Source organism: Gopherus evgoodei, chromosome 16, assembly GCF_007399415.2.
Source record: "Gopherus evgoodei ecotype Sinaloan lineage chromosome 16, rGopEvg1_v1.p, whole genome shotgun sequence".
NCBI lineage: Eukaryota > Metazoa > Chordata > Testudines > Testudinidae > Gopherus > Gopherus evgoodei.
Window position 1 is genome coordinate 198,783 of NC_044337.1, and position 11,843 is coordinate 210,625.

Sequence of the window (11,843 nt, forward strand, 5' to 3'; positions counted from 1 at the left end):
CATCTTTATCCCAGGAGAGATGGACCCTAAGGGTACATCTCCATTGCAATGCAAGCCCAGGTGCGGCACGCTGTGCTCAAAGCCGCACCCTGGAGGTCCCATATTCACCACTCTCATATAATGATGACATGGTTTGTACAAAGTCTGCCTAGTGAGGTGGTATTTCAAAAGTCTTGATCTATTAATATCGTGTTGGATTGTGTATGCTCGCATTGGTTGGGAAGTTATGAAGTTTGCTCTGTGTGCATTACTGAGATATGTTATGAGGTTGGGAAAAGCCCACCACCAGCCTTTCAGGTGTGACAATGGAGGAGCCAGACTCGCTGCTGGCCCATTAAAGGGATCCACACACCCAAGGACTATGCCAGGAACCGTGTACAATGCAGACTTCTCAGAGATAGCACAGCGACAATGGACACTGCCTGACTCACATCATAGCAAAGGTACTTCCTAGCAAGTTGGAAGAAACTATGAAAGGGGGGTAGAAACGTTATGAATTGGACTCTCTCCCCCACAATGCAACACCTGGAAACACATCTGGAGGAGAAACACTGAACTGAGATAAATCAGAAGAGAATAATAATAATGCATTCAAACCAAAGTCCCCAAACAGACTAGTACTGGTTTTTCAGCAGAAAATTTTCAGTTTGGGGGATTTTCTTTTTCTCAGTCAGACTTTGCCAAGGGAAGCAGAGAGAAAATATTTGAGTTGCCTCCTTCATAACAGCTTGGCCTAGACACTAGCTCTGTTGTGGCCTTGCTCAGGATGGGGGTATTTTAATAATTTGGGGAGGTCCCAGAGTGTTTGGGGAGATTATGAGTCTGTTACCTTTTGTGATAAAAACTAAGAAATACAGGACTAGAGAATTTTTTTAGAAATGTGGGATTTAGACATTTTATTTAAAGCAATGGGAGGGGGGTCTGAGTTTCTGAAAAGGCTTTTGTTTGTAAGGGCTGGTCTACACTAAGGGGGAAAATCGATCTTAGATACGCAACTTCAGCTACATGAATAACATAGCTGAAGTCGAAGTATCTAAGATCGAATTACTCACCGTCCTCACAGTGTGGGATCGATGTCCGTGGCTCCCCTTGTTGATTCCGCAGCTCCGTTCAGGTTGGTGGAGTTACGGAATCGATATAAGCATGTTCAAGGATCGATATATCGCATCTAGATGAGACATGATATATCAATCCCCAAGCAATCAATTGCTACCCGCCGATACAGTGGGTAGCGAAGACGTATCCTTAGAAGCAACATTGTTTGATCTCTTGTTGTACCAAAGGGGGAGATGGTTGTCTATTAAGGAAGGTGTGAAGGCCAAATGCATCTGCTAAGGATGGGATTTGAACCCATGCGTGCAGAGCACAATAGATGAGCAGTCCGCCACCTTAACCACCTGGCCACCTCATCTGAGCTGTTAGGAAATGGACAGGAGGAGAAATCTAAGGCCAGCAGAGATAGCGACACTAAGGAGTTTTTAAATACTAAGTGTAAGCAGGGTCTGAATGAGCTCCCCCCCTCACATCTAGTGAGGAGCTGGGGAAAGACTTCAGGAACAGACCGTGTTTGCATAGACACAACTACTCTGCCTAGCTATGCAGCATGATCAGGCCACTTCCCCAAAATGACCAGTTTGGGATGATGGTGGTTTACAAATCACTTTAGGATTGAGTGGAATGAAATGTTATTATCCTTCCTGTATGAGTGAAGGGCAGCAGAACATACCTAGTGCGTCCTGATGGACGGGTAGGTGGGTGAGGAATAGCTTTTATTGCACTGCATAGAAGTGATTGAGAACATGTCCCTAAACCAGTGGTCCCCAAACATTTCACACTGCACCCTCTTAGCTATGTCTGTGGCCTCTCGGAAGCCATGGACGAGAACCTGGGCTGGGAGAGGGGCCATTGCTTGCTGGGGAGAGGAGTGTGGACAGGAGTAAAGGAGTCGATGCCGGGCTGGGAGCCAGAGTCTCAGGCTGAGGATTGGGGAAGACCTGGGACAGAGTGATGCTGAGTGGTGCTCCCTCCCTGCCTTTTATGGGGGCTGGCTTAGGCCCTGAGGTGCTGCAATGAATCTTCCTCTGTGTTCCCCTAGAATCACACCCCACATTATGGGGACCACTGAACACTACTCGCTAAGCAGGGGCAAGTGATGCCAAAGCCCAGGGAAAGGGAGAACAAGTGCAGGGGCCCCAGTACTTGAACCATGCCCCCCCTTCTGTCTGTGGCTCTGCCCCCTTCCACACCTTTCACCATGGCCCCATCCACTATCACCTCTGTTCCACCCCTTCCCCCACTGGCCCCACTCTATCACTCCTTTACCCCTGCCCCGCTGCGGCCCTGAGACCAGAGAAGCTCTGTGCCCCTGCTGCAGCCCCTGGGCCCTAGCAAGGAGTGGTAGCTCCTCCAGCCCTGGGGCCACCGTGGGGGAGACGTTTACAGGGGAACCCAATTTGGCCAGAGCCCCTAGTCACGGGCCCCACTGTCCCCTTGGCAACGCAAGGTTTGGGGAGGCTGAGCCTCCCTGAGCCTCCATTATGTGCCACCCAGGCTACCTCCGCTCAGTGGGTGGCCAGGCTCTCTGTGTTCTCTGCAGTTCGTGCTGGGGAGCCTGGCTGGCCTTAGGGGTGGGGCCCCCCGGCAGCCGCCCAGGGCTCCAGGGGGCCAAAGGGCACCGTGTGGCAGTGCAAAGGTGCTCACTGCTCTCCCCTGCCCCAGTGCTCCTCCATGGCCCCATAGAGGGTTCGGGGGAGCGAGGAGCAACACTTTGTGCTCCATGCGTCCTGGTCACTTTCCCCACCTGGGCTGTGCTGTGAGGGGTGCATCAGAAGCTGCTGCTCTCTGCCCTCCCCTTACGCAGCCCGGCTGAGGAAAGTGACCTGGATGCAGGGAGCTCGGATGATCTCGCTTCTTGCCCACCCCCTCCGTTAAGGAAGGCTGCTGTGTGCAGTCTTTATGGCTGTACTTTAGTGATACAGGTTTCTCTATCCTGTTGTTCCAGGGGCCTCGAACTAGATTGCCAGCTGCTTTTCAACTGCAGTGTGGAGACTGTTTGTGTGTGGGGAAAGACAGTGTGTGTGTTGGGGAAGAGTGAGTGTGTTGAGGTAGGTAGGAGCAGATCATTATTATCCCTACTTGAAAGAGGGAGAAGCTAGGGCTGAGAAAGGAGAATTGACTTGTCTTAGGTCACACAGCCAGTCAGAAGCATTGTTGGGAATAGGACCCAAGAGCCCTGATTTTCAAACTAACCATCGGATCTTGAATTTCAGACAATGAATGATCTGAATCAAGTGCTCTCAGATGAGCTCCAGACCAACAACAGTGCACAGTAATTATTCAGCAAGTATTTGAGGAGAACTGCAAAGTTAGAGAGAATCATGAACTGCTCAGAGATCATTAATGCAGTGAAGCAGCAAAATTCATCAAACATAGAACTGGTTCTGACTTATTTACTTGGTCTTAAAAGAGAACAACAAGGATCAGAGTCTCCTCCCTGTCAATAACCCCCTGCTCAGCCAATCAGGGAAGAGACAGGACAGGAAGCTGAGGGTTCTCACCAGGGAGCCCAAAGGATGGCCCAGGTCACTGGTGGGGATCACTGCCAGAGCACTATTTCAGCCCCACATTTTTGGGTGGACCTCCCGCAGTGAGAGCTGCAGAGCACTCCCCTGCAACACGCACACACACCCCTCCTGTTGTTGGGAGGGGAACAGGAGAAAGGACAAAAGAAGCAAGAGAAGAAGAGAAAGGAGGGAGGGAGGGGTGGAGGAAAAGGTGAAACAAAAAGGACAAACTCCAATGTCCCCAGTGATTCTAAGGGACAAAATCCCAGGCATGCAAAAAATTCTGCCTCCTTAAGCTCATATTTTCCATGCCTAGAATTCAACTGTCACCAGATGGATCAGACTGAACAGGTTTCAAACCTCCAGGAAGCTCTTACCTTCTAAACAGGGATGGCTGTTTTCTAGTAAAATCAGGAAAAGGGAAGGAGAAAACTCGAAAGAGGTTCCTCCTGGCGCTCACAGCCGTGAACCCGAATACTCTCTCAGTCCTCAAAGAGAGACCTGGAGAAGGAGACTTGCCGAAGCAAAGCCACAGGGGTCTCTGAGGTTTCCCTGGTCCCTCACCCCTGTCCTGCCTGGCTGATGTCAGCATCTCTCTGTGAGGTCATCACCTCCCCACCACCTATGACCAATAGTCTGAGGTCCTGCAAAAGGCCTTTGTGATGTCACTGCCACACCCCTCCCTTGCTGTGCTAATGTCCTGCCCCTGCCCAGGCACTTTGGAGGTTTGAGCTACTCCCTGTGGATCACCCCACTCAAGGAGCATTCATTCTAGGCAGCAAACCAGCTAGACAGGAAAGCATCAGACGCTGCTCCCAATGCTACACTCAGTTTTCAGAAATTAGTCAACTTTATGGCCAGAAGAGACCATTAGAGCATCTAATCATATAATCATAGAATATCAGGGTTGGAAGGGACCTCAGAAGGTCATCTAGTCCAATCCACTGCTCAAAGCAGGACCAATCCCCAACTAAATCATACCAGCTAGGGCTTTGTCAAACCTGACCGTAAAAAGCTCTGAGGAAGGAGATTCCATCACCTCCCTAGGTAACCCATTCCAGTGCTTCACCACCCTCCTAGTGAAAAAGTTTTTTCCTAATATCCAACATAAACCTCCCACATTGCAACTTGAGACCATTACTCCTTGTTCTGTCATCAGGTACCACTGAGAATAGTCTAGATCCATCCTCTTTGGAACCCCCTTTCAGGTACTTGAAAGCAGCTTTCAAATCCCCCCTCAGTCTTCTCTTCTGCAGTCTATACAAGCCCAGCTCCCTCATCCTTTCCTCATAAGTCATGTGCTCCAGCCCCCTAATCATTTTTGCTACCCTCTGCTGGACTCTTTTCTATTTGTCCACATCCTTCTTGTAGTGTGGGGCCCAAAACTGGACACAGTACTCCAGATGAGGCTTCACCAGTGTCGAATAGGGAGGAATGATCACATCCCTCGATCTGCTGGCAATGCCCCTACTTACACAGCCCAAAATGCAGTTAGCCTTCTTGGCAACAAGGGCACACTCTTGACTCATAGCCAGCTTCTCGTCTACTGTAACCCCTAGGTCCTTTTCTGCAGAACTGCTACCTAACCATTTGGTCCCTAGTCTGTAGCAGTGAATGGGATTCTTTCGTCCTTAGTGCAGGACTCTGCACTTGTCCTCGTTGAACCTCATCAGGTTTCTTTTGCCCCAGTCCTCTAATTTGTCTAGGTACCTCTGTATCCTATCCCTACCCTCCAGCATATCTACCACTCCTCCCAGTTTAGTGTCATCTGCAAACTTGCTGAGAGTGCAGTCCACGCCATCCTCCAGATCATCAATGAAGATATTGAACAAAACTGGTCCCAAGACCGACCCTTGGGGCACTCTGCTTGAAATAGGCTGCCAACTAGACATGGAGTCGTTGATCACTACCCGTTGAGCCTGACGATCTAGCCAGCTTTCTATCCACCTTATAGTCCATTCATCCAGCCCATACTTCTTTAACTTGCTGGCAAGAATACTGTGGGAGCCCGTATCAAAAGCTTTGCTAAAGTCAAGGAATAAACACATCTACTGCCTTCCCCTCATCCAGAGAGCCAGTTATATCCTCATCGAAGGCAATTAGGTTAACCAGGCATGACCTGCCCTTGGTGAATCCATGCTGACTGTTCCTGATCACTTTCCTCTCCTCTAAGTGCTTCAGAATTGATTCCTTGAGGACTTGCTCCATGATTTTTCCAGGGACTGAGGTGAGGCTGACTGATCTGTAGTTCCCTGGATCCTCCTTCTTCCCTTTTTAAAGATGGGCACCACAGTAGCCTTTTTCCAGCCATCCGGGACCTCCCCCGATCACCATGAGTTTTCAAAGATAATGGTCAGTGGCCCTGCAATCACATCCGCCAACTCCTTTAGCACCCTCAGATGCAGCGCATCCAGCCCATGGACATGTGCTTGTGTCCAGTTTTTCTAAATAGTCCCAAACCATTTCTTTCTCCACAGAGGGCTGGTCACCTTCTCCCCATAATGTGCTGCCCAGTGCAGCAGTCTGGGAGCTGACCTTATTTTTGAAGGCAGGGGCAAAAAAAGCATTTAGTACATTAGCTTTTTCCACGTCCTCTGTCACTAGGTTGCCTTCCTCATTCAGTAAGGGGCCCACACTTTCCTTGACTATCTTCATGTTACTAACATACCTGAAGAAACCCTTCTTGTTACTCTTAACATCTCTTGCTAGCTGCAACTCCAAGTGTGAGTTGCCCTTCCTGATTTCACTCCTGCATGCCTGAGCAATATTTTTATACTCCTCCTTGGTCATTTGGCCAAGCTTCCACTTCTTGGAAGCTTCTTTTTTGTGTTTAAGATCAGCAAGGATTTCACTGTTAAGCCAAGCTGGTCGCCTGCCATATTTACTATTCTTTCTACACATCAGGATGTTTTTTCCTGCAACCTCAATAAGGATTCTTTAATCCTTTAGAGGATTGGAACTGATTTCAGTGGAGGAACATGTTTGCTAGGTTTGTATGCATTTGCACAGGAAAATAGTGAGTGTTTCCATTCATTTCAGGGATCCCTATTCAGTGGAACTCCTGAACATAACAGAAATGCAACTTTTTTTTTTGAAGGAAGAGGTTTGTAAGGGGGTACTTGGATTTGTACCAACGATGACTTGATCTGCAGTTAAACACTCTGCCACTGAGCTATACCCCCATGACTGCTGTGGAGGTAAGTCAGTGATCTTAAGGATTTTGAATGACTGGCTCTGCCTCAGAGATCTCCTGTTCTCTTTCCAGACCACTGTGCTTTTAAAAATGGGGTTTGATTAAACTTATAGATACATGTAGACACCACAGCTTGCACATCCACCCACATAGCTTCCCCCAGTGACATAGCTACCACTTCTCGGGGAGATGGATTAACTACACGGACAGGGCAGCTCCCTCCCCTCTGCTTAGAGCATCTTCATTCTTTATGAATAGATAGGAAAGAACCTCCTGAATGGACAGTAACCAATTTATCAAATATTGCTGGGTCTGCATTTAATATAGGTAACTGGTCATACTGGGCTGGATTAGTAGGAGCATTGCCAACAGATCGAGGGAAGTGATTATTCCCCTCTATTAGGCACTGGTGAGGCCACATCTGGAGCATTGCGTGCAGTTTTCGCCCTCCCACTACAGAAACACACGGGAGAGAGTCTAGGGGAGGGCAACAAAAATGATTAGGGGGCAGGGGACTTACGAGGAGAGGCTGAGGGCAGGGCCACCCAGAGGGGGGGCAAGTGGGGCAATTTACCCCAGACCCTGAAGGGATCCCATGAGAATATAGTATTCTAGAGTATTGCAACTTTTTTTTATGGAAGGGGCCTCCAAAATTGTTTTGCCTCAGGCCCCCTGAATTCTCTGGGCGGCCCTGCTCACTCCACTCCCTTGACTCATTCTCCTCTCTCTGAGGCCCCACCTGTGCTCTGCTCTCACTCCCATTTGGCCAATTCCCACTCCTGCTCTTTCTCTTTGGCTGAGGCCTGCTGGTCCACCTTTTGCTCGCTCCTCTCCTCCCCGAAGGCCTTCTTGTGTCTCTCCACCCCCGCCCCCAAGGTCTGCCTGCTACCCCCACCTCTCTGCCCTTCCCCTGCGACTCACCCTGCTCAAACCTCTCTGCCCCCTCACCTAAGACCAGTCCTGCCCAGCACTCATACCTTTCTATCCCCTCCCCTGACCTGCCCTGTCCACCACCCACACCTCTTTCCCCCGCCCATGAGACTGGCCCTGCCCACCACTTGCACCTCTCTGCCCGTCCCCTGAGACCCGCCCTGTCTACCTCTTTCCTCAGTTATCTCTTGTTATTCCTTGAAACATCAAGGATGGAATAAAAAGCTGAGTTTACTCCAGGGTGAGGAAAGAAAGGAGCCACCAACCCCTTGGCAAATCTCAGTGCCCCGGAGAAAACCTGCCGCCTGCTATTGCAATCAGTGATGTGCTGGGGATATGATGGTAAATGAACTGTCTGAATGATCAAGGCAGGAAATGGACAACAATCTTCAGGAACGTCATTGACCACAAACACACTTTCCTCATGCTCCAGCCAGAAGGGAAATGAGCAGGAATTCTTGCTGTTCAGCCATGGACACACTTACACAATGGCACAGCAGTGTGTGCGTTGTGGAAGCTGAGGGTCTGAGGAAACATCTGGAATTGATCACTCAGTGAGAACAGAGCTAGAGTGTAGTGAGAGACACATCTCAAGCAAGTAGTTGTGGCCGAGTGGTTAAGGCGATGGACCAGAAATCCATTGGGGTCTCCCTGTGCAGGTGCAAATCCTGCCAACTACGGAGGAAGTTGTGGTCCTTTAGTTTCAACAGAGCTGGGTCTTGTCTGTCTCTCAAGCCATGTCTACACTATTGGGTAATGTGGCTTTAAAGTGTTTCAATTAAACAGCTGTTGCATGTCCACACTATGCTGCTTGTGTCATGAGAGCACATCCAGGCTAGACTCTTGGATGGCCACAGAGAGCAGTGCACTGTGGGTAGCTGCGCAACTGGCTGCAGGTGCTTTGGGAAGGGTTTGCAATGTCCCATGGGCTGGTACAGCATCACATGATGCAGGTTTCTGTATCCCATGGTTCCATGGGAATTCTACTAGATTGCCAGCTGCTTTTCAACAGCAATGTGCCTGGTGGGGTAGACAGTGTCTGAGTGAGTGTGTTGGCACACTGTCTCTAAGTTCAGACAGCTGCTGCAAGCAACCAGTCCTGGGGGAGGGGGCAGCCCCCACATCAGCCCCTGCTTCCCTCACAATATGGAGTGTCTCCCATATAAGAAGAGAATAATAAGACTGGGACTTTTCAGCTTGGAGGAAAGATGACTAAGGGGAAATATGATAGAGGTCTATAAAATCATGACCGGTGTGGAGAAAGTAAATAAGGAAGTGTTACTTATTCTTTCTCATAACACAAGAACTAGGGGTCACCAAATGAAATTAATAGGCAGCATGTTTAAAACAAACAAAAGGAAGTATTTTTTCACACAACACACAGTCAACCTGCGGAACTCCTTGCCAGAGGATTTTGTGAAGGTCAAGACGATAACAGAGCTCAAAAAAAGTTCTAAATCAATTAATGGAGGACATGCTCTGAGCCAGGATGGGCAAGACAAGTGTCCCTAGTCTCTGTTTGCTAGGAGTATCTGTGGTGATCTCACAGAGAGATGCTGACATCAGCCAGGCAGGACACGGGAGAGGGGTCAGGGAAATGTCAGAGACCCCTATGGCTTTGCTTCAGCAAGTCTCCTTCTCCAGGTCTCTCTTTGAGGACTGAGAGAGTATTCGGGTTCACGGCGGTGAGCGCCAGGAGGTACCTCTTTCGAGTTTTCTTCTTCCCTTGTAGTGATTTTACTAGAAAACAGCTATCCCTGTTTAGAAGGTAAGATGCTCCTGGAGGTTTGAAACCTGTTCAATCTGATCCATCTGGTGACAGGTCACTTCCCTTCTCTGTACCTCAGGCTCCTCCCCATCTGTCCAATGGGAACAGGGACAATTCTCAAGCTCTGGGCGGTCGTGATCCTCGGTGAGATAAGGGACGTTAAAGCCCTCTGTGAAGGAGAAAGGGGAGTTTCGCGGTGTTTTAGCACCAACGAATTCTAAAGTTTGCTAAAATGTCTAGTCTGTGGAAACAAGAAATGGTCGGGCCCAACTTTTTAATCACTGCCTTTTTTAAAGCCCACTCAAGGATGTGAGTCCCTGTCTTTTAAGTACCCGGGGTTCTTTGCCAGCAGGAGAGAAGAGGTTCCTGCCTCTGTTTTTGTGGCCTAAACAAACCAGGTGTTGTGCCCCAGTTCTCGTCTGAGATCCCTGAAAAAGAACATCTTCCTATCCATGAACAAGACAGGACCTGTCTCTAAAAGGGGAACAAAGAGACCCCTGGGACTTACAGACTAGCTCGCCTCACTGCCATAGCTGGAGAGATACTGGGATACATTTTTAAACAATCAGTGTGTCAGCAGCACCTACAGGATAATTTGGTTCTTAGGACTAGTGAGCATGGATTTGTCAAGAACAAATCATTCCAGACTGATCCTGGTGGAGGTGGGTAAACAGTAGATGGGATCTAACTTGGTGTTACTAAGGCTTTTGACACGATCTCGTAGGACATTCTCACAAGCAAACGAGGGAAATGCTGTCCAGCTGCAATCAGTGTCATGTGGGTGCAGAGCTGGTTGAAAGCCCAGACTCCAGGAGCCCTTCTCCAGGTTTGGCTGTCCAACGGAGAGGGTGTACCTAGTGGGTCCGGCAGGGATCAGTCCGGGGTCCGATACTATTCAATATTTTCATGAATGATTTGGAAAATGGAGTGGAGAGCATGCTTCTAAAATTTACAACTGACACCAAGCACTTTGGAGCGCAGGACTGGAATTCAAAACGCCCTTAACAAATTGGAGACTTGGTCTTCTTGAGCCAAACTCCATGGTTGGGCCCCTCTCTCTACACTGGGCTGAAGTGAAACCCCAGAGCCAAACACACCTCCTAGGCACTGCGCTCCGACCTTGAATGGTCAGATGCTGCTTAGCACTGTCAGAGCAGCTTTTGCTGGGGGATTCTCCCAGCACTTTCCAATAGCCGGAAAGTATAAAATCCCCATTTGACTGCTGGGGATAGAGCCCTAGAGAGAGGAACAACTTGCCCAAAGTCCCCCAGGAAAAGGAAAAGAACCAGCAGTGGAACCAATAGGAAACCCAGCAATGGAACTCAGGAGTCCTGACTCCCAATCCCCTGGTTCAGTCACTCCAGTGGAGCACACTCCCTCTCAGAGGCAGGGGGAGTGGCCATGAGAGCCTGCTTGTAATTGCCAGCTGTGGGAGGGAGTGTGCAGCAGTGGTTAGCAAAGGGGCCTGTAAAGAAGGACTATGGGGTCCCATCCATACTTCTGACACTTGGTGTGACTCTGAGCCCTTCCCCAGGCCTGTTTCTCATCAGTAGGGTGGGGGTCACAGTCGCGGGGCATTGGGAGGCTCCAGGAAGATGTGTAAAGTGCTAGGATGTCAGGATCCTGGAGGTGCTGTCACCCCCACACTAGGGAAGTGTTCTGCAGCCCCTGCTGTTGGCCAAGTTTCTCCGGCCCTTGGCAATAAGATAGTCTAGAACCCCAAACAGGGTTATTCTATCTGCCACCCAAGATCCATAAACCTGGAAATCCTGGACGCCCCATCATCTCAGGCAATGTCAACCTGACAGCAGGATTGCCTGGCTATGTAGACTTCCTCCTCAGGCCCTATGCTACCAACACTCCCAGCTATCTTCGAGAGCCACTGACTTCCTGAGGAAACTACAATCTATTGGTGATCTTCCAGAAAACACCATCCTGGCCACTATGAAGGTAGAAGCCCTCTACACCAACGTTCCACACAAAGATGGACTATAAGCCATCAGGAACAGTATCCCTGATAATGTCATGGCAAACTGGGTGGCTGAACATTGTGACTGTGTCCTCACCCATAACTATTTCACATTTGGGGACAATGTATACCTTCAAGTCAGCGGCACTGCTGTGGGTACTCGCATGGCCCCACAGAATGCCAACATTTTTATGGCTGACTTAGAACAACACTTCCTCAGCTCTCGTCCCCTAACGCCCCTGCTCTACTTGTGCTAACTTATGACATCTTCATCATCTGGACCCGTGGAAAAGAAGCCCTTGAGGAATTCCACCATGATTTCAACAATTTCCATCCCACCATCAGCCTCAGCCTGGACCAGTCCACACAAGAGATTCACTTCCTGGACACTACAGTGCTAGTAAGCAATGGTCACATAAA

At 49.3% G+C, this 11,843-nt stretch overlaps 1 long non-coding RNA gene and 1 other non-coding gene across 2 annotated transcripts; both read left to right on the forward strand.

Annotated features, from left to right (window-relative positions):
* The first annotated feature begins 325 nt into the window (after positions 1-325).
* Positions 326-3,381, forward strand: LOC115636004. Its single transcript, XR_003996771.1, has 3 exons — positions 326-481; positions 2,871-2,874; positions 3,370-3,381. It is a non-coding gene; the product is annotated as an uncharacterized LOC115636004 (long non-coding RNA).
* A 4,903-nt stretch (positions 3,382-8,284) lies between these two features.
* Positions 8,285-8,366, forward strand: TRNAS-AGA. The gene has a single exon. It is a non-coding gene; the product is annotated as a tRNA-Ser (tRNA).
* The last annotated feature ends 3,477 nt before the right edge of the window (positions 8,367-11,843 follow it).